Genomic DNA, 26,150 nt, shown 5'->3' on the forward strand with positions numbered 1-26,150 from the left:
AAGAGCGTTCCTCACCTCTATAAAAAAAAAAACAAACAAACATACAAACATACAAACATACAAACATATAAACATACAAACATACAAACATACAAACATACAAACATACAAACATACAAACATACAAACATACAAACATACAAACATACAAACATACAAACATACAAACATACAAACATACAAACATACAAACATACAAACATACAAACATACAAACATACAAACATACAAACATACAAACATACAAACATACAAACATACAAACATACAAACATACAAACATACAAACATACAAACATACAAACATACAAACATACAAACATACAAACATACAAACATACAAACATACAAACATACAAACATACAAACATACAAACATACAAACATACAAACATACAAACATACAAACATACAAACATACAAACATACAAACATACAAACATACAAACATACAAACATACAAACATACAAACATACAAACATACAAACATACAAACATACAAACATACAAACATACAAACATACAAACATACAAACATACAAACATACAAACATACAAACATACAAACATACAAACATACAAACATACAAACATACAAACATACAAACATACAAACATACAAACATACAAACATACAAACATACAAACATACAAACATACAAACATACAAACATACAAACATACAAACATACAAACATACAAACATACAAACATACAAACATACAAACATACAAACATACAAACATACAAACATACAAACATACAAACATACAAACATACAAACATACAAACATACAAACATACAAACATACAAACATACAAACATACAAACATACAAACATACAAACATACAAACATACAAACATACAAACATACAAACATACAAACATACAAACATACAAACATACAAACATACAAACATACAAACATACAAACATACAAACATACAAACATACAAACATACAAACATACAAACATACAAACATACAAACATACAAACATACAAACATACAAACATACAAACATACAAACATACAAACATACAAACATACAAACATACAAACATACAAACATACAAACATACAAACATACAAACATACAAACATACAAACGTATAAACATGCCTGTTGCCTGAGACCTGCCCGAACAAGCTGAAAAGTATTATTGAAGGGCTTTTCCCGCAGCATGATCCTGTGAGCTGGCCACCTACACCATACGACCATAACGAAGATTCTGTCGAGAGAGTTACTACAGAGGAGCTGATAGCGGCAGTTAAAAAATTAAAAATTAAAAAAGCGCCAGGCCCAGACGGAATCCCCAACGTGGCTGTCAAAGCTGCGGTTCAAGCGTACCCGGATATATTTAGGGCAACGCTGCAGAAATGCCTCTGTCGAGAGAGTTACTACAGAGGAGCTGATAGCGGCAGTTAAAAAATTAAAAATTAAAAAAGCGCCAGGCCCAGACGGAATCCCCAACGTGGCTGTCAAAGCTGCGGTTCAAGCGTACCCGGATATATTTAGGGCAACGCTGCAGAAATGCCTCGATGATGGATACTTTCCGGATACCTGGAAAAGACAAAGATTGGTACTGCTACCAAAACCAGGGAAACCTCCAGGGGATCCATCGTCGTACCGTCCCATCTGCCTTCTGGACACACTCGGGAAGCTGCTGGAAAAGATCATTCTCAACAGATTGATGAAGTGCACAGAACGTGAAGGTGAATACGGACTCTCTAAAATGCAGTTTGGGTTCCGGAAAAAAAGATCGACAGTGGATGCTATCATGTCAGTAACCGAGACAGCGGGCAAAGCATTGAAGCAAAAAAGACGCGGAAATCGTTATTGTGCCGTAATCACGATCGATGTGAAAAACGCATTCAACAGTGCCAGTTGGGAAGCTATCGCGATAGCGCTACATAGGTTACTAGTCCCGGACTACGTATGTAAAATTCTGATAAGCTACTTCCAGAACCGAGTCTATGATACAGTGACAGGACAGAAATCGTATAAAATTACAGCAGGGGTTCCACAAGGCTCCATTCTGGGTCCAACACTGTGGAACGCGATGTACGATGGTGTGTTGTTGTTGAAGCTTCCCAGGGGCATACAAATCACTGGTTTTGCTGATGATGTTCTATTGACGGTGATCGGAGAATCCCGAGAAGAAGTCGAAATGTTGGGTACAGAGGCAATCAAAACCGTTGAAGAATGGATGAACGACTCTAAACTGCAGATAGCACACCAGAAAACCGAGATGGTGTTGGTCAGCAACTGCAAAGTTGTGGAGCAAGCGAAAATCACCGTTGGGGAACACAGTATCTGTTCCAAACGGGAACTGAAGTACCTGGGTGTTATCCTTGACGATCGACTCAATTTCAAGAGCCACGTGAAATATGCATGTGAGAAAGCAGCAAAGGTCGCAACAGGGATGGCTAGAATTATGCCGAACAACGCAGGGTCATGTAGTAGCAAGAGGCGCCTTCTGGCCAGCGTATCCACATCGATACTCCGTTACGGTGGTCCGGTCTGGGTGGCAGCGCTCGAAGTAAGACAAAATCGGACGCTGCTAAACAGAACGCTCAGAGTAATGACGATGAGAGTATCGAGTGCATATCGAACGATATCTGCAGAAGCGGTATGCGTGATAGCGGGAATGATTCCCATCGACATTATCCTGGTTGAAGACAGCGTACGCTACGAGGAAAAAACAACGGACGTGCAAAATAACAGAGAACTGCGAAAAAGATCACGACTAGAGTCAATACGGAAGTGGCAACAGGTGTGGAACAACACACCTAACGGTCGATGGACCCACCGACTAATTCCGAATATCACGAAGTGGATTGGGCGCAAGCATGGTGAAGTAAATTTCCACCTGACCCAATTTCTGTCAGGTCATGGATGTTTTAGGCGGTACTTGAACAGGTTCGGACACGCGAATTCACCATTCTGTCCTGAGTGTGGTCAAGTAGAAGAAACAGCGGAACACGTGGTCTTCGAATGTCCTCGATTTGTCCAGCAGAGAAGAGAGTTGATTCCTGCATGCGGACCCAATTTGAATGCCGATAACATCGTACACGAAATGTGTAAAAGCGAGAACTCGTGGAACGCAGTGAATTGTGTCATAGTCGCAATAATGACGGAACTCCAACGAAAATGGAGAGCAGACCAAAGAAAGAGCGTAGGAAACACAGAGCAATGAGTGCATAAGCACAGCCTCCTCCCGAAGTAATACCAAACGGTGGTTCCGGGAGAGAAACGGCATGAAGAAGGAGGTGGTTTTTGGTTAGTAGGAATCTCACACTATCCGGTCAACATGGCGACTGGGTGTCTATGCAAGATTTCCACCTTCTATAAAAAAAAAAAAAAAAACCATACAAACATACAAACATACAAACAGATTACAGGGCAGGCTCAATGAGGTACATATAGAGGTGAAGCAGTAGGCGAAATGTATCTGTATTGGCAAGCAAAATATCGTGTCGTAATTATTTGCATTCAATATGGAATGTATATGGAAGAAACAAAACAATGTTGAAAGTACTCACGGTTGCATGATAATTTCAGCCAAAATTCTCATGAAATCATTCAACTGGTTTTTTTTAATATGACAATTATATCGTGGCTTATTTCGATTATTCATGTGGTAAAAAGGTCCAGAGAGCAGTCGTATGCTCAGTTCTCAAAAGCAGTAACATTTTCGGTGAAATTTTGATTAATTGGCGATTATTATCTCACAACATACACACCGACACTGAGAGCCTTCGAAACGTCAACTTCATAACGGTAAAATAATGAAACTTCGTTTGTTTCTATGAACGTGGGGGAGTGAAAATGGCACATAGAAATATCACTTTTATCCGTCTTTTTCGACGTGATTTCACAAATATTCACTCCACGCTATCACTTTAGCCTCATATTCAGCGGGAGCTCTACAAAAATGTACGTTTTTAATTGATAAACGCAACGACTGACGTCACTATTTGCAAAATAGTTATGGCAGCGCATGCTATGTCGCTCGAAACTCGACCATTTTCATTACCTTTTTTCCAGGACATTGGGGCAGGCTAAATGAAACAGTTTAAAAATATAGGAGGTTGTGTCAAAGATACGACCGCATTGTTGACGTAGAACTACGCTGTTATTTTATGTAAGTCGCTTGTTAATAACTTCGGATATTATTTTATGATGTTGTGAAATTTTATAAATAACTGTTTAGAAGAATGGTTTGATCGTCCTGAAATGGTTTTTTTTATTGTAGAATCAGTTGACGATAATTGATTGATGATTCATTCTTGCCCTCGCAGAACAATACACTAGCCGATCGTATGCTGTAATTTGTTTCATGTGAATGCATTGAAAATTCACCTCGAATGCTATTCCGGTGGTCTTTTTCGCAATTTACATAGAGTCAGCTACAGTCGATCATATACTTGTACCAGCACCATTATTCCACATCCCATTACTTTTCCATGTTCAAGATAAGCGCAGTTGTCATCCTTAGTGGAGAAAGTTTTGCTACTGGCAAGCGAAACCAAGTCACATATAGATTTTCAGAACGACATTTATTTTCTTGGTGACTAAATAAATGAAATAAACTTTTTCTGTTAATCTCAACAACCTTGAAAAGAGTAGCATTGCTTCATGATGATCAAGATTAGCGCAGATGCAATCATAGTTGAAAGTAGTTTTGCGACTGGCACGCGAAACCAAATAACTCATAACATTCCAGCACGACATTCAAGATGCTTGATATTCCCCAAATAATTTTTTGGTGCACAACCTTAACGCCTGTTTAACCATACCGTCATTCCAATTCATCGAATGCAATGTCAAAGGAGCCAACGAAGCCTTTATGATGACGGAAAACGAACAATGTTAACTGCTTGGAAAAAGACTGAATATTTGCCTCAGCAGAGATTCATTACTAATACCCTAACACAAATATTTCCCTGCCGCACTATTTTTACGTATGGGTTATGAAACACGCACGTACGCACATGAATATCCATATTTCGATGGCTTGAAGAACTAAATATACACGCACTTATCTCCGTTTTGCGCTCTTTTCGACAGAAGCCTTTCTGTTCATTTTGTCGATCTAGATTAGCTAAGCTGTTATCCTTGGTGGAGAGAGTTTAGCTACCGCCATGCGAAACTAAATCACAGACCAAATTCCAGAACATTTATTTCCTTGGTGAGTCGACGATAGCCTAGCTTGATGATTCCCCACACAATTGTTTAGCTTAGAACCTTAATGTAATGGCGTCAGTTTGATGCAATAATTGCAATGCCAGAGACATCAGCGAATGAATAATTTGGTTGCGTCCACAGCTCAACCCGAAATGAAGGCATGTAACGACGCAAAACAAGGAAGAACAAGCGATGTTCATTGCTTTGAAAACAGAACGAGACTGAAAGTTTGCCTTACCGAGATCCACTGTTTATACTCTACGCAAATATTCTCCTTCGTTCTTCGTCCTTTCCTTTGTTCACGGAGACTTCAAATCTTACGATTTCCTCTTCGTTGTTCGTCGATAAGTTGCTCGTTATTGACAGCTCTATTCGGGAAAGCACACAAATCAGTAGAACAAATGCATGGGAAAATGCAAACGCTTATAGTTTTCATGAATGTTAACCATTTACACACCAGGGGATTGTGATGTATAGAATATTAAACAAATCTTAGGGAATTTCCGATTCGTTTTGTATGTAAATCGCCAAAATCCGTTCGCGGCAAAAATAGTTATTAGCGTTAATTTTATTTCATAAAAACGTGACCTGTTTTCTGATTTGGCACCCTTAATGAAAGACATAGTTCTACGTCAAAACGTGACCTGTTTTCTGTTTTGGCACTCTTCGTGAAAGACGTAGCTCTACGTCAAAAAGTAATCTACAAAGAGCAGCTAAATGTAAATTTTCGTCTGCAGAAAATGAGGTTCTAATTGTTATCGAGTAATTGGGGTATTTTTCGTTACGTGAATGTTTTAGTTCTAATTCACACTTCTCTTTCAGTTTATCGAATCAACGGTGGAGTTTTCTCATTTGTATTCCAACAATATTGACGAAAATAAAATACTAAAATAGTCGGCAGTGTTTGGATTTCGATCAAAATCGAATGATACACAATGTATCATGCAAGTAACCTCTCATGAACATATAACCAAATATGAGAGGATCATTCAGATACGTGTATGAGTGACAGTAATCACTTGTATAACATTACATGATTAAACCAAGAGAGGAACGAAGACTGTTGTTTGCATATTCGAGCTGTATCAAACATCGCAAACCATTTTCAAAGCCTGCATACAAGTTTGAACCGCATATATCGTCCCGCTCTACTATACAATACAGTGCAAAGCAATAAATGATACAAGAAAAATTACGTCATCATTCGGTCACCATTTGCGGAGAGCAACGAAAGGGAAAAGAGAGCGGTGTTGCTAGTAAAACTATGCGGTCTATGTGAATATACATATTTCAAGGGATAGCGGCGTTAAAATGGAAAATATGATCTGTCTACCCTTCCCTTAGCCTCTATCGAGCTAAATAATCAAATAGTTTGCACTCTCTGAGACTTAAAAATCAGGATCTGCTATATTAGCTGAATATGAATCATTCGCATTGCATAGTCCGTACGATCCTGCTGTTTCATGATGCATGGAGAGGTCGATATGCATATGTTAGAGGCAAAGAAGAAAATAAACTTTCTGCACCGAAAGCGTATATGATGGTTCTGCTTGCGTGTCGGTGTATCATGAAGTGCGAACCGATGCAGAGTTGTCTCGTTCTCTTTTGTGTCGTGATTTGCAACACGTAACAACAAAAGGATACTGCTGGGGGAAATGATTTGTGTATGATCATATTTGAACGAACGAAAGCGATTTTTTCAGTGAATGGATTATTTGGCAAACACTGATAGTCGGGTAAGACGGACACTCACCGACAAAGAACAAACATTTTGTTTTGAAAACAATTTAGCAGTGTTTGGATTTCGATCAATAACGAATGATATACAATGTGTCATGCAATTAACCTCTCACGAACATATAACCAGTGGATCATTCAGATGCTTGTATGAGGGACAGTAATCACTTGTGTTACACTAAATGATTAAACCAAGAGGAGAACCAAGACTATTGATTGCATATCCGAACTGTACCAAACATCGCACACCATTTTCGAAGCCTGCATACAAGTTTGAACCGCATATATCGTCCCGTTCTATTATAGCGAAGCCCACTGCACAGACAAGTGCAAAGCAATAAATAATACAATAAAAATTACGTCATCATTTGCGGAGAGCAACGAATGGGAGAAGAGATAAAATGAGAGAGTTTTTGTTTCTTACTGGAGCAGTGTTGCTAGTAAAACTATGCGGTCTATATAAATATATATATTTCAAGGGATAGCAGCATTAAAAATGGAAAATATCATCTGATTACCCTTCCCTTAGCCTCTATCGAGCTAAATAATCAAAAGGGAAGTGCGGGCATAGTGGTCACCCTGAGAAATATGCCCATTTCCAGCACCCACATACCGAGTTAATTCCCGTTTCTCGAAGAATATAATAGTTCAACTCATTGTTGTTCAAGATACAAAACGGCTTTTAAAGGGTGTGTCACATCAAATTGCATCACGGAAAAAACGCTGTAGAAATTCGCCCAGTAGACCGATCCTTTTGAAAATTTTAGACAGTAAAATAAAAACTATTAAACAACATTTGGCATTTTCTTTTTATTCATACTTCGAGCCCAAGCCCGTATGCTCGCACCTTCCTCTTTACCCCGTCCATAAGGTTCTGTACAACGTCAGGTTGTAGTTTTTTTTTAACAGAAATCCATTTTCTCTTGAAGTCCGCCTCCGATTTGACAACTTTTGGGTTCTTCCGGAGGGCCTGCTTCATAATCGCCCAATATTTCTCTATTGGGCGAAGCTCCGGCGCGTTGGGCGGGTTCATTTCCTTTGGCACGAAGGTGACCCCGTTGGCTTCGTACCACTCCAACACGTCCTTTGAATAGTGGCACGAAGCGAGATCCGGCCAGAAGATGGTCGGGTCCTCGTGCTGCTTCAATAGTGGTAGTAAGCGCTTCTGTAGGCACTCCTTAAGGTAAACCTGCCCGTTTACCGTGCCGGTCATCACGAAGGGGGCGCTCCGCTTTCCGCAAGAGCAGATCGCTGGCCACACCATGTACTTTTTGGCAAACTTGGTTGTTTCTGCTTGCGAATCTCCTCCGGAACGCTGAATTTGTCCTCTGCGGAGAAGAACAGCAGGCCCGGCAGCTGACGAAAGTTCGCTTTGACGTAGGTTTCGTCGTCCATTACCAGGCAATGCGGCTTCGTCAGCATTTCGGTGTACAGCTTCCGGGCTCGCGTCTTCCCCACCATGTTTTGCCTTTCGTCGCGGTTAGGAGCCTTCTGAACCTTGTATGTACGCAGGCCCTCCCGCTGCTTGGTCCGCTGGTCGAATGAACTTTACAAATTCAGCTTATTGGCGACATCCCGGACCGAACTTCTCGGATCACGTCTAAATTGCTTAACTACGCGCTTGTGATCTTTTTCACTGACGGAGCATCCATTTTTGCCGTTCTTCACCTTCCGGTCGATGGTTAGGTTCTCGAAGTATCGTTTTAGTACTCTGCTGACCGTGGATTGGACGATTCCCAGCATCTTACCGATGCTCCGATGTGACAACTCCGGATTCTCGAAATGAGTGCACAGGATTAATTCACGACGCTCTTTTTCGTTCGACGACATTTTTCCAAATTTACGAAAAATTTACAGTGAAGCATGGCCAACGTGATCTATACACTCTTATCTGATTATAAGCGAAAGCTGAAGATATAATTCCTAAAAATTAAATTTCTACAGCGTTTTTTCCGTGATGCAATTTGATGTGACACACCCTTTACTATAAAAATTCAAAATAGTACACTTCTCATCATTAGAAAAAAAGGTGAAAAATCGAACTTTTTTTTACAAGCGGGTGACATCACATTCTGCTCTTGAAGACGATCCTTTTGTGGCTTTGACCCTGGATAAATATGCCACTCCAACTAAATCAATGGAACGTTATGTGTTTCTTACTACGATTGCAAGAGAAAATTTAAATTGAGACTTTAGGTGAATAGGCCAAGCTTATGGGCATATTCCTTAGGGTGACCACTATGTCCCCACTTCCCCTATATGTTAGAGGCAAAGAAGAAAATAAACTTTCTGCACCGAAAGCGTACATGATGGTTTTGCTTGCGTGCTGGTGTATCATGAAGTGCGAACCGATGCAGCGTTGTCTCATTCTATTTTGTGTCGTGATTTGTAACACGTAACAAAAAAAGAATGCTGCTGGGGGAAATGATTTGTGTATGATCATATTTGAACGAACGAAAGCGATTTTTTCAGTGAATGGATCAATTGGCAAACACTGATAACCACTGAACCGCTTTAGATGGTCAACATATCAAATTGAAGCCAATGAGCTAGCCTTTTATTAAAAAAAATATTGAACCAGCAAAAAATTGATTTTGTTTTCGTAATTATTGACTGTAGTCAATTTTTGTTGTTTTCATGGTTTTGGACTAGAGGGCGCTATATTTTTTTTATATTTTTTCTGGAAAGCTGAGGATTTTTGACATAACATATCTCGATATCAGAGATGCTATTTTTTTCGTTTTTTTAAGATATGATTTTTTCAAATTTAACATGTTTTAAGTCCTCGTTCAATATTCCTATGTGACTAGACTAGACCTATGCGACTAGAATGCATTCTCCCCACACGTGTAATATTTTTTCAAAAAAGGTTAGCTTATTGGCTTCAATTTAATATGTCGATCATCTAAATCGGTTCAGTAGTTCAAATGTTATGATTTTTTGCAAAAGTTCATTTTTGGATGAAATGAGAAAAATAATTTTTTGAACCAACGAAAACTTGAAAAATCATATCTCAAAAACGAAAAAATAGCATCTCTGATATCGAGCTATGTTATGTAAAAAAAAAAGGTTCCAAGGAAAAATATAAAAAAAATATAGTGCCCTCTAGTCCAAAGCCATGAAAACAAATAAAAACAACTACAATCAATATTTACGGAAACAAAATCAATTGTTTTTGCAAATTCAATATTTTTTAAACAAAAGGCTAGCTCATCTAAATCGGTGTAGTGATTCAAAAGCTATAAATTTTTGAAAAAAGTCATTTTTGGGAAAAAGTTGAAAAAAATGATTTTTCGGACCACCCTAAAACGAAATGGTCACCCTAACGAAAAAATAAAAAAATACGGGTCTAATAATTTGCAATAAAGAACAAAATTATCACTTTTCATGGATATCTCAGAGCCACTATATCGGTTTGGCATGGAATGACTGTTATAAAACTTGCCAATTGAACTTTATTGCTGTGTCCAGGCGCGAAACATTAAAAAAACTAAAATTTCAATGTTTCATAACAATGGAAAACTAGATGGAAAACTCTCACTGCTTTACAAAATTAACGTCAATTTCACATGAATTACAAGTTTCTAATTCATATGTCAACTTTAGTTCTCAATCAGTGAAAAATAATCCATTCGGGGTGGTTTCGACCAAGATGCGCCATGTTGTAGTGTGTATCTCGTTCTACGCAAAGGATACCGCTCGTTAAAGCTCTTCAAATCACTCATACTGCTGATAAGCTGCATCTACTATTCGTACGGTCACTCCTCATAAGTTCTTGAGAAGGGTTTGTTCTGGTAAACAAGCTGACCAGTCCAGAATCTGAAGCCCCATGCCATGACATTCCGGATTTCATGAATTGATGCCAAATTACCCTATTATCTTGGTGTTTTTGATGCAAAAACAGAAGTAAAACAATCTGAAGTACTTCGTTGCACTTCTGACTGTTTATTCGGGTTCAGCTTGGTCGAAACCACCTCAAATGGGTTATTTGAACTGATTGAGAACTAAAGATAACCTTCAAATTAGAAACTTATTGTAATTCATGTGAAATTGACTTCAATTTTGTAAACGAGTGAGAGTTTTTCCATCTGGTTCTATGCTTATGAAAAACTGGAATTTAAGTTTTTTTGAACTTTTCGCGCGACACAACAATAAAGCTCAAATGGCCAATCTTATAAATGAAGCTAGTTATTATGTCCTACAATATTTACTTCAATTCAACCTACTTCTGGTATCTGCTGGGGGAAAATGTTAGTAATGTTATATGATACATAATTGTATGAATTTACAATTGCTCTCCGCTCTTCCGTTCGTTGTCACTTATTAGCAATAAAAAAAGAATTAGTTTGTTAAATTTGCATTTGCATTTTATCGATAATGGGGAAAAATGGCGGGAGTGAGATCGTTTGAGCTATCTCTTCTCCCGTAGCCACAAAACTCTTCCAAATTTCTTCATATGCTCGACCTGAAATAAGTGAGATTTAACAAAATTGATAATATGAAATATGAAATATTAATAATATGAAATTGAAAATTAAATACAAACAATAATTGATCAGTAAAATTGTTATATAGTAAATAGTAAAATAAGTATTTTGTTAAATTTCCATTCAATTTTTCTTCGTTAGTGTACCCGCGGGTGTGACTGCTCCTCTTTCCCCGTAGGTTTTCTATACCAAGCGTAAGCGCGATGCATAATGGAACATATTGCCGTGACGATTGTTTCTAGAGGAGTTTTCTCGATTACCTTTTAACGTTTCCCAAATACGCTTCATGAATAACGGATGCCGGATCGATTGATTTTAGAGGAGTTCTCTAGATTACTTTCTCAGGTTTTCACTTATAAGCAATAAAAAAAGAATTGGTTTGTTAAATTTGAATTTGCATTTTATCGATAATGGGGAAAAGCTGGCGGGAGTGAGATCGTTTGAGCTATCTCTTCTCCCGTAGCCACAAAACCCTTCCAAATCGACATGAAATAAGTGAGATTTAACAAAATTGATAATATGAATATGAAAAATATGAAATTGAAAATTAAATACAAACAATAGTTGATCAGTAAAATTGTTATATAGTAACTAGTAAAATAAGTATTTTGTTAAATTTCCATTTTTTTTTAAATTGCACAAAGAACACACAGAATGACGCTTGGGACTTGTAAATCATTCTCGTTGTGCAATTTTCGGTGATTCAAGGTAATAACGACGCCGGCCACGTCCTTACAGTCACCAGGGGAAGGGAAGGAATGTTAGTATGATATTCGCCGCCCGAAGGCTGGAAGGGTCGCCTCTATAGCGTGGTTCCCTAGCGTTTATCATGGAAGGGATAGTTGTTAGTGGGAATGGTTAAGAAAAATCAAGATTCACTGCAGTAAGTGATGTGATTCTAAAAACGCGAATTCTCAACTAGTCGGCGAAATGAGATTTGAAGAAAATATACATTCTTATCGGACCGGTTATGCATTTCGTTATTCATCGTGCGTAGTACATAGATATTTTTCCTGACCTGAGAAGTTCATAAAAAACTTCTTTAAAAATTCACTGTTCATTGTGAATTCACTGTTCAATTTCATTTCTCAAATCATACACACGTGACGAAGAAAAAAACATGTCACAACACGAATAACGAACGCAAGATACCAAAATTCGTCTATCGGTTTTTCTAAGTTTCCTTACAGTTAACTCTCGCTTTCGCGATTGTTCGATAAATGTACGTGCGAAAAATAATAGAATATATATCTGGTCCAATTAATTTTACATGAAACTCACCGTATAGAGCATGAATTCACCATAAAGGGCCTGGCCGGGTAAGGGAGTAAAATGTGCCCCCAAACCAAATCACCATCTGTATGGCAAATATTGTAAAGGATATTAAATAAAAAAATTTGGCGTTGTTTTCGAACCCCTATGTGGTTTAACATAGGATCTATAGTGAAAAACGTACTTTTTCGTTTATTTCACGTCATCCTCAAAAGCTTCGAGATAAAAATATGAAAAAAAAAATACTGAATGTGCATCTCACTACGGTGTATCAAGAAAAATTATCAAAAAAAAAATCATCAAAAATATACGTACTAAAAAATATTGAATTTTTTAAATTTTTATTTTTGGGATTTAGAGATTCAGTACTACTCTGATTCATATTTTCCTACGGCTTTTCAAGATGTGTGTGATTTTTGAAAGTTTTTGTTCAGTGTTGCGCGGTACAAAAAAATATTTTTTTTATATTTCCAAAGAGTCTGGCTGGGTAAGGGAGTAAAAAATGCCCTCAAACCAAATCACCAGCTGTATGGAAAATATCGTATAAGGTACTAAATAAAACATTTTGACAGTAGTACCATATATTTGAGTCCTAATATGGTATACCATAGGATCTATGGTGAAAAATGCACCTTTTAGTTTTTTTTCACGCCATTCTCAATAGCTTCGAGACAAAAATAAGAAAAAATACGGAAAGTACATCTTACTGAGGTGTATCGATAGATATCTTCAAACAATTTTTTCACAAATATCTAGAAAAGCCGTAGGAACATATTTAAATATGAATCAGAGTAGCACTGAAATTCTAAATCCAAAAAAAAATTCAAATTTTCAATATTTTTTTAGTACTTAAGGATTTGATGAAGTTGTTTTTTGATATTTTTTCTTGATACACCGTAGTGAGATGCACATTCAGTTTTTTTTTCAAATTTTTATCTCGAAGCTTTTGAGGATCACGTGAAATAAACGAAAAAGTACGTTTTTCACTATAGATCCTATGTTAAACCACAGAGGGGTTAAAAAAACCCCAAAATTTCTTATTTAATATCCTTTACAATATTTTTTTTTTTTTTTTTTATCTGTATTCTAGTGATTTTCAACTCATTTGGCTGGTTCGTCACTTTTTACTTCCATTTTTGGAAGAATGTCGGGAGTAAGAATTGAACTCGTGACCTTTAGCGTGAGAGGCATGGATGTTACCACTACGCCAGATCGCCTCCACCCTTTACAATATTTGCCATACAGCTGGTGATTCGGTTTGGGGGCCTTTTGACTCCTTTACCCTGCCTGGCTCTTTTATTTCGTTCTCGTTCTATAAAGAAACTCATCGTATAGTGCAGAATTTATTCAAAACTCTCTAACGGCGAAAAGCATAAATCCACCTTATTTTTATTCTGCTCAGAATCATTTTCGCGCTGTCTTCATGAATTCTCGACTAGTCTGAGCGAAGGCAGTTACTTATCATTGCTCTTCAATTAATCTGAGAAACAAAAAGATACCAAACTGTCTTTTTTCACTATATATTTATTTGTGTTCTCATGAAGTATTAAAATTTGAATATTCGTATATTCATATGTATTCATGATGGCTTCAGTGGTTGTTTGTGCGGCGTGACGGAATCACAAGCCAGCTGGTCTATGTTTCTCAACTGGCCGTCACCAGTGTTAGCATTTTCAGAGGGGGATAATCTGTAGTCAGGTACCTACAGAAGAGTCGCGAAAATATGTGATTCGACTTGCTGTGTGGATAGGGTAAATGTGCAGTCGCCTGGAAATGTAAGCGAGCCTAACAAATTCTTCATGTTACATTATATTGTTGTTATCTTTCACGTGGATACTACCACCCGCATAATAATAAGCATACTTAGTTCAAATGAATATAGTTGGTCAATTGGTATAGACTATCAACTAATCGTGGCAATGGAGCACACATGTCTTTTAAAGAACTTGTTTTCGTGTATATTCATCTAGAAGATCAACAATCAAATACCAAAAAACACACACACAGACAAAATCGGTTTTGAAACTACGGATGAACCAAACGAACTACATTATACGCCCATCCTTTCCTTATAACGGATTTCTGAATGATGCTTCATGGCAGCGGGGCATGCGCGTTTAAATTTTCCGGGGAAAATAGATATGTTTTCTTGGACAATGGGAGAAGTTAGGGTATTGTTGCAAAATAAATCGTAATGAATCTACTGAATTGGAAAGTTTTATAGAAATTTAGTCAAATAATGAATCAAAGTACTTATACTTAATATTAAACCCCTCTAATCAACTTTATTTTTTATGCATTTTATTGAAAATCAAAATTGATCTGTGAATCTGTGAAAATATAAATCGCTGGAGAATCTATATATGATGTTGATTAATTGATGGCATTTCGAAAGTTTTTTAGTTGTTGAAAAAAAAATTAATGGGTAGGAAAACTATATTCATTATTCTCTCATCTCACTGTGTATTCAATTAGGGGGTTTTCTTTATGGAGGAGGGGAAATCTGCCCCTGCTATGTCGCTTTTCCGATGTTGTGCCGAACAAATGATAAGAAGGGGTGTCGCCTAGAAAACTCTCAGCAGTCGAATGAAAAAGCTCATTTTGCACGTGTCAGCATAGTTGAAAAGACGTAATTTTAATTTACAAGCGTACCATTCCACAACAGGTCGTTTGAGTAGAATATTTCGAAGGACTAGAGGTAAAAAAAATTATCACCTCAACAGGTTTTACTAGCTAGTGATAACGAATCATAATAACAACTCAATTTTACAATAGATATAGTCCAAATTACTATAAAGTATAAGATAATTTGTTTGAGATTGAACAGGGTGGCTGTACTTGAACATCTGAATGAACTGTATTTTCCGGTATGCGCGTGTTAGTGAGTGGATTACGAAGAAGATATCCGAGCATGGAGCGATGAGTCAACGAGAGCAAATGGTGAATTTCACTGTTTCACGGATTTTTCATGTTACATTTCTTTCTTTACCGTTGTGTGGCATGAAGGCAACCTGTCCGTTGGACCTGGGTCAGGGCGTGTGATATTAGATGTTTGTGTGATTTGTAATTATAATGGAAAAGCTACGGTTCAATAAGACATTCAATTCGTCATCGTGAATCAATCTTACTACACACGAAAAACGATAAGCGATATTAATATCAATATCATGGAGGACAACGTAAATTGTTTGGAAAAGATAACTCAAGAGCAGTGGAAAAATTTTCGACAGAGGAGTGTATGTGAAAAGGAAAATTAGGTGACGAAAATTTTCCATTGACTGACCGTCTTTTGGATTTGGACTTTTGGATGTTCAACTACGTGATGGATGAGTGTTGATGAAGTTAATGCTGTTCAAAAGAGACAATATTTCATCGAACAAAATCTACATGGCGTATTTTACAACTCTTGCACAATATTCGTATACCTGCCGTTAAAACCTGCATGTATAATTGAATGGAAAGTTTCTTTTTTTTGTTCTACATGAGTGCGGTAATGTCTGTGTGTTGATACTCTACTCTGTTCTAGCCAAACATAGATTTCGGAATAGAGCAAGAGAGAAAGAACGAAAGAGTAAAAGTATTCGTTTTCAGAACAAAATCAAGAGGATACAATTAGTGGGGTTAGTGAAAGACATGAAGAGAACACATTTTCTCTAAACGGGGGGCAAGAATTTTCGTTCTTTGTGTGTTTATGCAATCAACATTAATATGAGAACATATCCATTGACTGTATGATATCTACAGAGACTATTTATTTAAATTAAAAAGTGAAGTTCAATAATTTGAAGGAGATCACATCCCAATAATTTTTCTTTGTTGATTAGTGAATTGAGGAACTCACAGCCGAATACAACGGGTAAGTAATTCAAGTAGTATACACCCATCTTTTTCATAACAAAAAAAGGCCACTCAAATCGGAGAAAAGGCAGCAGCTGAGCGATGAACTCCATCCAGATGATGAACATATGAAAGTTCACGTAAATGTCACTCATCGACTTGCTTTTCCTCTACTGATAATAATTCAAATTTTATTGGTGATGTTGGTGAAGAGTTGATATTGATTTTAAAGGGGAAAAAATATAACATTAATAAAAAATTTATATTGCAGATTTTTTTTTCAAGTCGGAGCAACAGTTCAAAACGAATATGGTTGTTGGAATGTATAGATATTTAGGACAGCTTTGTATGAAAATGATTCAACATTTTACAGAGAGAAATCTGTTTTAGGACGCTTCGATAATATATGTATGGTCCGTGCATTCCCAAAACAAATGATGAGCCTTCAGCTTTAGTCTTCATAGTAGAGCTAGGCATATTCATCCTCCTCGTTTACACTCCCATCTTATAATTGGAAATAATTAATTGTAATTGTATTTGAGGTTCGTCTTCAATTGTTGTTTATATTTAGTGAACAGTAAAATCTATATTATAATATAGGTTTGTAACAGTTACAAACACATGAGTAAACGTCAATGAGAGAATACCATCTGAATTACAAGCCTGTTGGGGTTATATTAATGGATATTAACACCATTGTGGGTGTTGGCTGGGCGTCAAGTATATGTTCGTACGTTTTGCTGGAGGAATTCCACACTAATGAAGCAAATTTCATTTCCTAGAATTGAAAAAATAAAGGAGATTTTGTCCAAGACACGACCTCATTGTTGACGTAGAACTAGGCTTTTATTTTATATATGTCGCTTGTTTACTTTTAACTTTGGATATTATTGAAAAATTCTGTGAAATTTTAGAAATAACTGTTTAGTAGAATGGTTTGATCGCCCTGAAATGTTTTTTTTATTGTAGAATCAATTGTTGATAATTGATTGATGATTCATCCTCGCCTTCGCATAACAATACACTAGCCCTATCGTATGTCACAATTTGTTTCATGTCAATGCATTGAAAATTTACCTCGAACGCTATTCCGGTGGTCTTTTTCGCAATTGACATAAACTCGGCTACAGTCGATTATATACTTGTTGCACCAGCACCATTATTTCACTACATCAATATATCTTTGACACCGTATGGAAACAACAACATTGACAATATTTGCAAGCATCAAATATCATGCTACCTGTTATTTAGTATTGCATCAGTGGAATCGCACCTCTAGGCATCGTTCTTACAACGTAAATCAAACGCCAAAAAACGTTTTCCGTAGCATGCATACAGATCCATACATTGGTGGCTCAAAGTTACTAGAAATATAAACACTTCTCATCATTTTGCGCTATTCTCAAAAGAAACGCTTCTGTTAATATAAATGGCCTCGAAAAAAATTGTCATTACTTTCTCATGCTCAAGATAAGCGCAGCTGTCATTCTTAGTGAAAAAGTTTTGCTACTGGCGAGCGAAACCAAATCACATACAAAATTCCAGAACGACATTTACTTTCTTGGTGACAAAATAAACCAAATAATCTCTATCTGTTAATCTCAACAACCTCGAAATAAGAAGAAGCATTGCTTCATTATGATCAAGGCGCGCAGAAGTATATCCTAAGGTGGGCCAACTTGCTAAAACCACTCTTCAGCCATCTTGGAAGTCTACTGTGTTTTGTTTGTAAACAAAACACAATACGTTTGTGTCCAAGCTCGCTCGTGATCAGTCTGTCTCTTTCACACTTCAAGGAAAAAATTCCCCTTCTGCTTTCTTCCGTACTGTTTTCATATACCGCTCCCCTAACCAACTTAGTGACGAAACGGCCTCACATAGTACCATAGACCCGTCTTGATTATGATCAAGATTAGCGCAAATACAATCCTAGTTGAAGGCAGTTTTGCGACTGGCACGCGAATCCAAATAACTTATAACATTCCAGCACGACATTCAAGATCCTTTGTATTCCCCGTCAGTTTAATGCATTGATACAATGTCAAAGGCACCAACGAAGCCTTTATGATGACGGAAAACAAACAATGTTAACTGCTTGGAAAAAGACTGACAATTTGCCTCAGCTGAGATTCATGACTAATACCCTAGCGCTAATATTGCCTCCCGCTATCTCTCCTCATTGTTTAAATTTATCATTACGGCTGCATAATGCACATGGGAGCAGATACAAATGGGGTTTCAGCGTAGCAAAGATGCACTATTTTTACGTACAGGTTATGAAGCACGCACGTACGCACACAAATATCCATATATCGATGGCTTGAAGCATTCAAATATACACACACTTATCTCCGTTTGCGCTCTTCTCAACAGAAGCCCTTTCTATTAATATTGCCTGTCTAGATTAGATTAGCTCTTATCATTGGTGGAAAGAGTTTTGCTACCGCCATGTGAAACCAAATCACAGGCAGGAAATTTGTTTTCGCTTCATAAAAACAGTTGCAATTAACGATAACGAAGAGAAATTTGCCATGAATACTCCATTTTACAATGATTTTAGTCAATATATATGCTCGCTACAGTTGAAATCACTTTTCAAAAATAGGTGTACTGCCGTTCTACGCATGGTTGTCTCATGTTACTTTTCGACAATTTTCACTTTTCTCCATAAAACGATGTTTTTATCCATAATCTTCCGGAAAACACAAACAAAAAACATATTGTTTGTTCCCTGTGTTAAAAAATACATCAAGCTCAATTGTTCCATGTTGATATTCTAGGCATATCTGTCACTCCATGAATTCTAAGCCCGTAATCAAGCTTCATTGATTCAAGTGAGGAGATCTTGTCAATTTCATTAAACAATAGTTCAGTGCTTAAAAAAAACCCGGTATATTGCTAAACTGGTTTTTTCGAAGTTCAACTTGAAAGTTATCTTTAAAAATCACTACAGCACCCAATTGAAATCTGTTTGCAGCATACAGTGGTAGACATTCGTATAGCCGCATATAATTAATATGTGAAATTAGGGTGGACATTCGTTTAGCCGCATCTTCATATTTCGATAAAAAAAATTGTGCGGCAAATTTCGAGTTCAATCGGTAGCTAATATTTAGTATGTCCACCTCCATTCCGGATCACTTTAAAAATTTGATTTGTCATTGAGTCAGACAGCTTTTAAAGTGTTGTCATATCGATTAGGGCCCAACATTCCTGAATTACTGCCTTGAGGCTGGAAATGTTGTCAAATTGTCGTCCATTTGCATAGACCATCCCGGCCAAGATTCCCCATAGGTATACTATGTGATTGCAATCGCGACTGCAAGCAGGCCATTCAAGAAGCGGAATGTCCTTCTCAACAAATCATGCCTTTGAATGCTTGGAAACGTGGATCGATGCATTATCCTGTTGAAAAACGATATCGAAAACAATATGAAAAGCGATATCTCAATATGGCTAATCAAAACGTTCTCCAGCAACTCAAGATACTTTTCGGAGTTCATTCGGATGGAAATGAAACAAATGGGAAGCTTGCTGTGATAGAAAAAGGCTCCTCACACCATCAAACTTCCGCCCCCAAAGTTTCGCTTCAATCTCACGACATTCCGCTGACTTAAATCGTGCCAATAGCAACTGTAACAGTCCGGGCCATCCAAATTGAACTTTTTTTAGTCGGAAAAAACACAACATTTCGCCATTCTAGTTTCGATTCCATGTATTGCCAGGCGAAATTTAGACGGTTCTGCTTATGAGGGGCGGTCAGTTTCGGCTTTTCTTGAAGTTTCTTCCCGGAATGTTTGGTGACTCGTTCAAGATGCGCGCAATATGCCTCTTCGTTACAGGAACATCCAATTCTGCCTTAATTTGTGAGCATGACAATCGTTTATTGGTTGCTTCGTGTCTTGTTTGACCTTTAAGACACAAAGTAACTTTGGTGTTTCCTTTTGTTTTATTCCATATTTCGGGCCCACTTTCAAGAAATTACGTACCACTTTCTCAGATCAACCAATTTTTGTGACGGTCGAGCTATTAGAAAACTTTTCTTCTTTGATCATTTTTATTAATCTATATATTAATCTATATAATATATATATATTTCTATCGGGATACTTATTTGCTGTAGGGGTCTACAGCAAATAAGTATCCCGATGGAAAGAACATTCCTAATTGTTTTATAAGTGTTACATTTTTTTTCAAGTGCAGCTAAACGAATGTCTGTCACTGTATACAAGGTATTACAGAAGACTTTCGCTTTCATGTCAGATTAGAGCCACTTAAAACGGCCACTAATGAAGTTTATGGGATCATTCAAATATTCATATATTACGTAACGCAGTCAGGAAAGGGTGGAGGAGATGCCTTGTGAAAACTTGTTTAGAAATTAATCCAAATAAGTCTAAGCATTTTTATACAAATGACCATTTTTTACATGTTATGTAGGGAAGAGGGAGTCTAAAATAGTAAAAAAAATGCGCCACGTAATATTATCTCTAATTGCAAAATTAACATATTTCACATGTCTCATGTCTGTGTATTCAAAAATTACGTATAACATACTGGGGAACGAAATATGAATGATTCTAATTTTTTGAATTCATCATCATTCATTTATACAGCAATTACCGACAAATAACGTTCGGCATCTACAGAAAAGTGCGCAAAAATGTTTGTTTTGGTTTCACAAACGAGGAAAAGCAAACAAAGGCGCGGATTGCATCAGGGATTCGTATTCATCGTTTCACTCGTTTTATTAGCCCATGGTACACCATACCCTCCTGGCTCCATGAAAGTTCCACAAAATGCGCGGTCTTTCGACCGAAACGATTTGGTTTTGTAGTGGATGAGTGATCACATAACAATACCCAATAAGCTCCCAAAGCTTTTGACGAGTCACAATTGATCTATGTGGCTTGGCGTTATCCTGATAGTACACAATTTCTCTTCTATTGCCCATAGTTGGAACCTTGCTTCCCTAAGACGGTTCTATTGACAGTTTTGGTCCGAGCCTTTGTAGCCTTCGTATAACTGCTCAGAGACTCTAGCTTTTTATATGATATGGGTCTTTTGACGTAGAACTACGTCTTTCATTAAGGGTGCCAAATCAGAAAACAGGTCACGTTTTTATGAAATAAAGTTAACGTTAATAACTATTTTTGCCGCGAAGGATTTCGGCGATTTACATACCAAACGAATCGGAAATTCCCTAAGATTTGTTTGATATGTTATACATTACAATCCCATAGTTTGTATATGGTTTAAATTGATGAAAATTGGAAGCATTCCAATTTCCTCATATATTTGTTCTGTCCATTTGTGTGCTTTCCCGAACAGAGCTGTCAATAACGAGCAACTTATTGACGAGCAACGAAGGAGAAATCGTGAGATGTAAAGTCTTCGTGAACAAAGGAAAAGAAGAAGAACGAAGGGAAATATTTGCCGAGAGTATGAACAGTGGATCTCGCTGAGGCAAACTTTCATTCTTCGTGAGGAAATCGACTGAACAACATCGTTGCTGGGCGAGCTGGACGGCGAGGGATCAAATGCCTTTCTCAAGGCAATAGGGGTGGAGGAGTAATATTATGGATAAAGTAAAGTTTTCCAAGGACGTTTTGGAAGGTTAGAGACGAATGAACTAAAGAAGTTCAAAGTCTCAAGCAAGGAAGGAAGGCTTTCAGTATCGTTCTGTATTCAAAGCAATGAATATCGCTTGTTCTTCCTTGTTTTCGTCTTCATGTCTTCGTTTCGGATTGAGCTATGAACGTGACCGAGTTACTCACTCACTGATGTCTCTGGCATTGCAATCATTGCATCAAAGTGACGCCATTGCATTAAACTTCTGAGCTACACAATTGTGTGGGTAATCATCTAGCTGGGCTATAGTCAGCTCACCAAGAAAATAAATGTTCTGGAATTTTGTCAGTGATTTGGTTTCGCATGACGGTAGGAAAAATCTCTCCACAAAGGATGACAGCTAAGCTAATCTAGACTGGCAATATTAACAGAAAAGGCTTCTGTTGAGAAGACCGCATAACACAGAGAAGTGTGTGTATATTTAGATGCTTCAAGTCATCGTATTAGATATTTGTATGAGTACATGCGTGCTTCATAACCCGTACGTAAAAATAGTGCATCTTCGCTACGTTGAAACCCCATTTGTATCTGCTCCCGTGTGCATTGGCCTTGTAACGATGCAACAATCGCCTAATTTTTTATGCTATGATTGACGATGACTATAAATATAAACAAGGAGGGGAGATAGCGGGAGGGTAATATTTACGCTAGAATATTGGTAATGAATCTCTGCTGTGGCAAATATTCAGCCTTTTTCCAAGCAGTTAACATTGTTTGTTTTCTATCATCAATGTATTGAACTGACGCTATGGTGAAGCAGGTGTTAAGGTTGTGCACCAAAAAATTATTTGGGGAATACCAAGTTATTCAATAAGTTATATTATATAAATTTATTTGGGCTCGCCTGCCAGTCGCAAAACTGCTTTCAACTAGGATTGCATTTGCGCTAATCTTGATCATATTGAAGTAGAGCTACTCTTTTCGAGGTTGTTGAGATTAACAGATAGAGTTTATTTCATTTATTTAGTCACCAAGAAAGTATATGTCGTTCTGAAATTTTATATGTGATTTGGTTTCGCTTGTCAGTAGCAAAACTTTCTCCACTAAGGATGACAGCTGCGCTTATCTCGAGCATGTATTTTTCTGCGAGAACAAGAATTCTACAATAAGAAACATTTCAGGGCGATCAAACTGGTAGAATGGTTATTTCAAAATTTTCGTAGCATTATAGAATAACATCCGTAGTTATAAACAAGCGACTTGAATTAAACTACAGCGTAGTTCGTAGTTCTACGTCAACAATGCGCTCGTGTCTTGAACACAACCTCCTATGATTTTTTTTATCCAACATTCTTGGTAAGTTCCAGACGTTATTCAAAAAGCTATTCAGAGGCATTATGAAGCTACCTTCAGAATGGCAACAATTTTTCCAACAAAACGGTGCAAATTTGACATATTTGACCATATTTGATCCAAAAACTAATGTGAAAGCTAATCCCATGGGTTTCACTGGTTGAGCGAAACCTCAAAAACAATGTGATTCTTGGGTAATTTGATATCAATTCATAAAATCCGGAAGGCCATGCCATGGTTTAATGAATAAGGGTTTCAGATTCTGAACTGGTCAGCTTGTTTACCGAATCAAAACCCTATCATGAACTTATGAGGAGTGATCATACGAATAGTTGATGCAGTTTACAAGCATTTGAAGAGCTAAAACGAACAGTATCCTATGCGTAGAAAGACATACACACTACAACATGGTGCAGCTTGGTCGAAATCACCCCGAATGGGTTATTTGAACTGATTGAGAACTAAAGATGACCTACGGATTAGAATTAGAAAAATTTATTGTAATTCATGAGAAATTGACTTTAATTTTGTAAAGGAGTGAGAGCTTTTCCATCTGGTTCGATAGTTATGAAACACTACAATTTTATTTTTTTTTATGTTTTGCGCCTGAACACAACAATTAAGTTCAAATGACCAGTCTTATGAATGAAGATAGTTATTGTATTTTACACTATATACTTCGATTCAACCGACTTCTTACATATCTCTGGAAACTCAGAAAAATTGAGTGGTTCTATAGTTATGAAACGCAGTGCATTAATATTAAATTGGTTATATCTCGAATATTAAATTGGTCATATCCAGGCCCCGAAATCTCCGAAGGTGAAAAATAAGAACCGACTCTACTCTCAGTAGCTTCGCTTCGACTAGAACTGCTTCGACAATCGCCGGCAGTAAAAAGTGACTTGACTAGAAAATAAATTAACTAGCGTCAGTGGTTATTGTAACTGACTCGACTAATGAATACAAATCTGCCTCTTCATTCAACTGACTTCAATCCACACTTCCATTTCCCCCTGACACTAATTCATACTCGCGTATGCAATATTATTTTTACGTCCATATAAAGAGGAAAGAAAACATGATTTCTGATGCAAAAAAGAAGTTACCCCATCAATGGACGGTTTATTGTCTAAGTTTTTAATATTAAATTTAATTTTTAAGAAAGATTTTTTAACAGTGCATTAAAATGTTATTTTTCCTAAACGGATCGCTTCGATTTACGATTTTTGAAAGAAATATCAATGATTTTAATTACGCCCTTTTAAAAAATCAGACCTCAGTGAAACAGGTCATATGATGTAAAAAATGTGATTTCAGGTAGTTTCCATCATAAGTGCGTTGTGTGCATTTAAAATGTTATTTTTCCTAAATAGTTCATGTATTTTCCAACAACTTTGTCATACTTCATATTTTAATCAGGCATGTACATTTTAATTTACATTTTTTTTGAAAGAAAGTTCAAAGTTACGATTTTTTGAAAGAAAGATCAAAGTTACGCCCTTTTAAAAAATCAGACTTAACCAAAACAGGTCATATGATGATGAAAATTGTGATGTCAGGTAGTTTCCATCATAAGTACCAAATTTCAAAGAAAAATTGGAGAGGGTCGACAGCCGGCTGATTTGGGGGAGGAATTTCTCTCTATTTAAATCTTAAACCAAACATCAATAATAGACAAACGTTTTTATACTTATTTTATAATTTATTTATAGTCGATAGTAATTTGAATCTGTAAAGATTAACAAAGATTAACAGGTTGATTTCCACGTCAGTCACCGGTGACTGACACCGAGTTTTCGCTCAGGCTGCGTCAGTCACCGGTGGCTGACAGTATAACATATGATAATAAAGGTAACTAATATAAGATATAAGCTTATAAGCGTTCCCTTTCGAACAAAAATACCATCCACTACGATAAGAAACATTGGCTCTAATAGGTTTAAAATATACCATAGAGTCGCTATAAAACCGTGGCACTCAACGTGTTAAAAAAGATTAACATGGGAGAAAAAAATGGTTGTATAAAGTGTGTTGAGTTTGGAGGCAGTGGTATTTTCATTTATTGTAGACCCTTGTTGGGTCATCAAGTATGACAACAACGTCAGCAACCTTGAAATACACATCCACTATTTGAAACCATGTGCGACTATCGTACGCTTGACCAAATTAAATATTAGAAACATTCTTGGTAAGTTTCAGGTGTTCAGCTGTTCAGCCCTATTCTGTATTTCGACGGATTTCCATTTTGTTCGAAACCGTTATTTATATTTAAAAGGCTTGTAACATACTCCTACAATCCTACCAACTTATTCTACAATCTACAATCCTACAATGAAAAATCGCCAAATCCAACGATATGATGAACGCAATTTTAAGATCAAAAGATTTTATTGAACATCGTGATAGCAGATATCTCACTATAAATAAAGTCTCACTATAAATAAAGGCGCTAACAAAATCGTGTCCAAAAGCGCGGTGTAAAAACAAGAAGTGGGTTATATATGTGATATAACCGCAAGGTAGACGTAGGACTACTGTTGGCTCGACAATCATTTATTTGAAATTGGATCTGAATCAATTCTTAAAGCATGAATGAAGGAATATTTTGAAAAATAGCTGAATGTTTTTATTGTTAGTGTGTGGATGGATGAGTATAAGTATGGAATTGTTATTAACATAACATTCAACTCTTTC

The 26,150-nt window shown here is 36.9% G+C and overlaps 1 protein-coding gene across 9 annotated transcripts in view; it reads left to right on the forward strand.

Moving 5' to 3' along the window:
• The first annotated feature begins 15,270 nt into the window (after window positions 1–15,270).
• The window catches only part of LOC129778865 (1-phosphatidylinositol 4,5-bisphosphate phosphodiesterase epsilon-1-like), a 45,285-nt gene continuing 34,405 nt past the window's right edge, over window positions 15,271–26,150 (forward strand). The window contains exons 1-2 of one of the 9 annotated variants that reach the window (XM_055786010.1): window positions 15,271–15,387; window positions 16,216–16,545. The gene's annotated coding sequence lies outside the window, so the exon portion shown is untranslated. The other 8 variants (XM_055786012.1, XM_055786013.1, XM_055786006.1 and 5 more) reach the window with 8 other exon arrangements.

Source organism: Toxorhynchites rutilus, chromosome 3 (assembly GCF_029784135.1).
Source record: "Toxorhynchites rutilus septentrionalis strain SRP chromosome 3, ASM2978413v1, whole genome shotgun sequence".
NCBI classification, from domain to species: domain Eukaryota; kingdom Metazoa; phylum Arthropoda; class Insecta; order Diptera; family Culicidae; genus Toxorhynchites; species Toxorhynchites rutilus.